The following is a 6,221-nucleotide window of genomic DNA, read 5'->3' as shown; positions in this document are numbered from 1 at the left end:
CCATCAGTTCTGAGAAGTTTTAGCTTCTGACCACTCTATTTTTCAGCCTTCACCTTGAACTTCTAAAACTCAACAAACACCTTATGCTTAAAATTGATGAGTGTTAACCATGTCATTCTTGTGAATTCATCCACAAATGACACATAATACTTATTTACTCCAAGTGAAGGTACTTCAAATGGTCCACATACATCATAATTCACTACTCCCAAAGCATGTTTTTCTCTTAGAGTCACTTCTGATGTAAATGACAATCTAGGTTGCTTTCCTTTCATGCATATCTCACATGACTTCTCAAGCTTCACAATCTAAGGAATGTCATGTACTCGCTTCTTAGAACTCAGATGCCCTAAGCTTTTGAAGTTCATATGCCCCAAACTATTGTGCCACGTCTCACTGACACCTTTAGCACCTTCTACACTAAGGCATTTAGTTTTAGTTGTTTCCACAATCACCTTAAATGTTATGTTTCTTCCTTGTTCATATTGCATAATCAACTTCTAATTAGAATTATACAACTTCAAGAGATTGTTCTTCATAGTAAATGAGAAAACTTTATCAGTTAGCTGACCTACACTGATCATATTTCTCTTCATGCTGGGAACATACCAAACATCCTTGATCGGAATAGTTTTTCCATTCTTCATTCTCACCTTGACATTTCCCATTCCTTCAGCATTCAGATACTTATCATCAGCACATCTGATTTTTGTCCTCTTTCTAGAGTCAAAATTAATCAGTCATTGTTTGTTTCCAATTAGGTGATTTGAGCAGCTAGTGTCCATATACCACCAGTCTACCAAGTATCCACCATCAAATTCAGAATCCATCAATAGTACAGGTTCATCATTAGGATCTCAATTGGCTATGTTTGCTTCTTCTGATTTCCTTTCCTTGTTTGACCAACAGTCATTAGTAAAGTGACCAAACTTCTTACAACAGTATCATTAAACCTTCTTCTTGCTAAACTTCTCTTTTATCTTCTAATGTTTCTTCTAGTCATAGTTGGAGGCTTCTAACTTCTGATAACCACTACCATGTCTATTCCTGGCCTCTGGCCAAGACTGCTTCTGATTCTTCTTACCATAAGAGGCTTTCAAAGCCTGTTTTACCTCTCTTTCAGAGTTTCTCTCATTCATACGCAACTCTTGTGCCTCTAGACTACTCTATATCTCTTCAATTCTCATGGTGTTGAGGTCCTTAGAGTGTTCAATTGCTACAACAATGCAATCAAACTAAGGAGTAAGTGATCCAATACATTTTCAATGATTATTTGTTCAGAGAGAGTCTCTCCATAATATTTCATCTTATTTATGATCAAATCACTCTAGAGATGTAATCAGGTACCTTCTCATTATTCTTCATGTTGAGATCCCATACTACTTACGTAGAGACTAAAGCTTTAGCATTTTTACTGATGCATCATCGTCGTAGCATCGTACTAGTGTATCCCATGAAGCCTTCTCCGTTGTTGAATCAACTATCTTCTCAAACACATTCATAACCCCACACTGATATATATGGAACAAAGCCTTCTGATCCTTCTTCCTTGTTTCTCTATGTGTGCTTCTTTGTGCTTCAGTTGCATCTGCTGCAACCGTTGTGTAGCCGTCATTGACAAGATCAAGAACATCTTGAGCGCCAAACAACACGTACATCTGAATCATCCATCGATTCCAAATCTTTCCATCAAAGACTAGAAGCTTTACGTTCAAGCTACAGTTTGCTATATTCATCTTTGTTCTTGTGAAAATTCACTCAAATCTCACTAACACCCGTGTTTCCCAATCCTTCAGAATCAAGAAATAAAATTTTGTTTCAATTTCGAACTTCAATTTGTTGTGAATTTTAGAAACTAAATCAATCACACACGTCTCACATACACTCGTGTTTCCCGTTCTGAATATGAACTGGAGCTCTATATATGAATTTTCGGAGCACAGGGTTGAAGATGAAGAAGATGATGGAAGAGAGAGAAGAAAATTTGTAACTAACTGTTTAGACGAAAAATTATTACACTCTCAGATTTGGTTACAACTATAATTCAATTTAGTATTTAAACTATCAGAGTCTCTAAACAAAATTCAAACGCAAACCAAATTAAATGTAAATGAAATTAATATGAATTACAACAAACAAATCCCCCTATCATTCACGTCTGACCAATAGTGAAAGTGAAAACCTCTATCTCAGAGACATCATGTGTTTGCGAGCTCTGGAAAACTATAGTCTTATGTTGACTAGAAACTTTTATGTTGGATAATTTTTTTATTTCATCTTCCTTATTTTTTTTCTATTGGGGTAGATAATTGATATTGACTTATTTAAAACGTTTAACGGTCTTGATGTTACTCTAGTTACTGACTAAAGTTTCTTCATTAATGTGTATCGAATTTCCACGAGCCCGGACAGAAATAAGTAAGAAAGACATCACCCACCTTTCTTCACAATTATTCAAAAAAAACTCAAAGGAGACGTGGAGGTTACTAAGATGAAGGGAGACCCCTTCCACCAAGCAGAATACGTGCAAAACCCTTTAAACTTTTCCCCAACAAAAGCATTGACTACTGTTGTACCCCAAAATTTGCCCTCCATTTTTTTTCTCACCTGACTTATAACTTAAGACTCACTCACGACTCTTTCATGTGCATCATTCATGCATAATCAACACATGCTAACAAACATCATAGATTCAAGGTTCGCAGCTAATGAAAATCTGGGTTTTAGCCTGAACATTGTGGTATGGTTCACCATGTGGAGGAACCCTGATTTCTGGATTCTTTGGGACCCTGATTCTTAAAGATTACACCATGGTATTCATCTGGCCATCCAAACCCTGATTCTTGATCTTGATTTCATAGGGATCTTATGTTTGACCTTATGTCACTGACTTGAATTTCAAACCCTAACTGTGGGCCCATGGTTTGAAATGTTGCCTGTGGAGCTTCGTGTTTAGGTTGAAACCCTAATCATTAACCTTGAGGTTGGTAAACTGTATGACTCGCTTTGAGGAGGGTTGAAAACCCTAGATGTGGTTCATGACATTGGTGCAGTGCTTATGTTGATTACTTCTCGGTTTGAGGCCTTTGATTGAATACGTGGATCTGAATTTTGGCTACTAAATCCTAGTACATGGCTTATTTTGATTGGTTCCAATCATGCTTGCATTCACATTGCATGGAACATTGTCATTGGTCTCACTTGATCTAAGTCACCTCATCCATTGATTCCATTGATCTTCATTGCTCCAAACTTCATTGATTCATCACATTGCTCCAAATTGGTTCATGGTTCCATTTTCAACATGCATTTTTAGTCAGAGAAGTCCATTCATCATCTTTTTGCATCCGTTGACTTTTTGTCAATTGTTGACTTTTTGGTCAACTAATTGACCAAAGTCAACTTACCATACTTTCCTCCCTCAATCACTATGACCTTGTCCTTGTTTTCCATCAACCACCTAAGTCAATTTCATTTAATCCATGATCTATTTTGAACAAAATCACCTTCATTTTTGTTGTTATTCATAGTCATTTTAAACCATACCCCTTTTTAACCATTGCAATACATAATCGCTTTCACATTTTTATCATAGCCTAAAATGATTCCAACAATCTTACATTCATCTTCAATCCAATAAACCAACATTGTAATATTCAACTACATATTTCAAACCAAGTCACATTTCATTACAAGGACCAATTTCATACAAAAATGGCATACAAAAAACAAGTGGAGAAAGTCGAGTTTTGAGTCACATCTTGAACCTATCATCACAATTTTTGTTATACTTACATTTACAAGCATCTTGAACCATACATGGGCATTTGTCTCACAAGCATTGTACATCATAAATTACATACATTATCATTCAATGTTCAAACCGATTTCCATAGCATTACAAACTAATTGCCATGACAAACATCCACTTCATTACCATTACACCATGTTACATTTTAAATTACATACAATTGCAATACAACCATTTTTTTAACCAATTTCCAAAACCTACAAAGTCATTATGCCAAATTCAAAACCATGACATTCAATTTTCATTAAACTACATGCACACTTCATTTATATTCAACCAAAGTTACAACATACAAAGTACATACATCAAATGTGATTCAAATTACAATGACCTAATGCAAACTCCAAGCAATGAACATGACCAAATCAGCTCCAACAATCCACTCCAAGCAGCCCATAAGCCATTGATCTTCATTTGCACCAAGCAAGAAACCGCAGCCCACTCTCACACGACCATGAAACATTACAAGTCAGCCTTGCACTAGCCTTCCAAATGCGTCCAAACATTATCCAGTCACATAGCATCCAACCTGCAAAATCGGTTGTCAAAAACCATTCACATTATTCATTAACCAAGCATTCATAGCAAAAACTAGTTGAACCAAGCATATACACTATCCGCATTCCTATTGCACTTAACGACCATAACTAACACTTCACCATACAATCTCGCCGTAAACCAATCAATTCAATTTATATTTCTTAACAAAACTAATAGTAGCTTCATATGCATGGTGGGGAAATCATCCTAACAACGACATATTCCATTAACAACACCAACAATTGACATAATAAGTAGCTTTCCAAGTCATAAATAGGAAATTTTAACTTAATTTATTTAAAATAACCATTCACTACTAGCTGCTAACATGGTTTTGTCCCAATAAGGAAGTTCATGATTAACCCTTAATGGCAATGCTTCTGACAGAACTAACATTCCAACTGAATTCCCTTAACTAACTCCTCCAATTAACTCTAACACAAAACCCCACTAATAGTTTATTTTCACATTAACCGAAAACCGGTTCAACTAACAGATTTTTTTGATGACTAACTAACTAGAACCTGCTAACAGACTGATTTTATAACTGACTAACTGATTACATTTTGTCTTCAACAGAGTTCAAAATCCAACATAATTTCAGTTTCTAACAAAACAACTTAACTAACACTAACAGGTCCAATTTAACAGAAGCCAACAAAAACTACAACTGAAATGAAATCTTACCAGCTCAATAGGTCACCATCTATGCAGCCACTCCACACGATCCATTCAGATCACCTGCAATTACCAGTTAAACACTAGTTAACTAACCGATTCAAAATAAATTTAACAAAAAAAGCTAATTGTCCACTCAGTGAGTTAACAGATTGACTCACTGAGTGCAGAATAACAAATTCTAACTGATTCTGTTATAACTCTGTTACAACCTTCACTATAAAGCATTGCCAGGCATCGATTCAGGGTTTTTCCTTCTTCATTCATTTTCTGAATACAAAAACCAGAGCTTTCAACTCTCTGAATCCTCTCTTACCCTCACCCCACTAGAGCTCTAATCGCCATTGTTGTTAGAGTTTCAACACTTGAAACTCTAAAAAACTGAGGTGAACCATTCTCTCTCACTATCTCTATCAACAACGTGTGCTACCAGAAGATAGTAGAAGAAGCGGAAAGAATCACAGAAAGGAGAAGTCGCGTACAGATTATGTACCTAGGATTTCCGCTCCTTCGTTGTCGTCTCCGTCGTAGCTTCCATCGAAATAATTCGTCCTCCCGAAGGTAGGTAATTTACCTCCCGTTTCACATCGTTCTTGATGTCTTCTTGCTTTCCCGAGTGCGAGGAGTCAAAGCCCCATCAGTTTGGGCTTTGATTCGGCCGATTTAGGGTTTAATTTGGGATTTTACAAATTAGGGTTCATAACGCTTGACCGTTTAGGGTCGGATAGGGGAGGATTTGAGGTTGTATTATGGAAGAGGAAGCTGAGACAGTTGGGACTTGGGGTGGCATGGTTTTTGGCTCTCCCCCGCCGCGGAAGCGATTCCCGACGCGGCGGATGAGGGATTCCGGCAAAGACATGATACTTGGTGTTAGATTGATGACGCGTTTTTCCTTGAGCCCCTTCAGTTCCCTCTCTTGAAAGTTTGGTTTTGGTCCTGATCTGCCCGAGGCCCAAACTTTTCATTTTTCATACTTGCAGATTGCAGTCACACCCCATACGTTGCTGGTGGTAGTTATTGGGCCTCCGTTGTGAGGCCCATGTCTAATTCAATTTCGTACCCCCACGGTATTGGAGTATGTAGGCCCAATACCGGTTCTAGTTTGGCTGGATTCTTGCTTGTTTCTTTTGATTTAATTAACAATTAGTGGGTGAATTAGTAGTTAATGAATTTTAGATGGTAATTGATTTAG

General features: G+C 37.1%; 1 long non-coding RNA gene across 1 annotated transcript; it reads right to left on the bottom strand.

The window, feature by feature from the left end:
- Window positions 1-3,909: 3,909 nt before the first annotated feature.
- Window positions 3,910-5,980, bottom strand: LOC127096898 (uncharacterized). The gene is made up of 3 exons (XR_007792855.1): window positions 5,242-5,980; window positions 5,039-5,092; window positions 3,910-4,340 (listed from the first exon to the last, which is right to left on the bottom strand). It is a non-coding gene; the product is annotated as an uncharacterized LOC127096898 (long non-coding RNA).
- Window positions 5,981-6,221: the final 241 nt, after the last annotated feature.

The sequence above is a fragment of the Lathyrus oleraceus genome, chromosome 6 (assembly GCF_024323335.1).
Source record: "Lathyrus oleraceus cultivar Zhongwan6 chromosome 6, CAAS_Psat_ZW6_1.0, whole genome shotgun sequence".
Lineage (NCBI taxonomy): Eukaryota > Viridiplantae > Streptophyta > Magnoliopsida > Fabales > Fabaceae > Lathyrus > Lathyrus oleraceus.
This window is presented reverse-complemented; position numbering and strand designations above follow the sequence as displayed.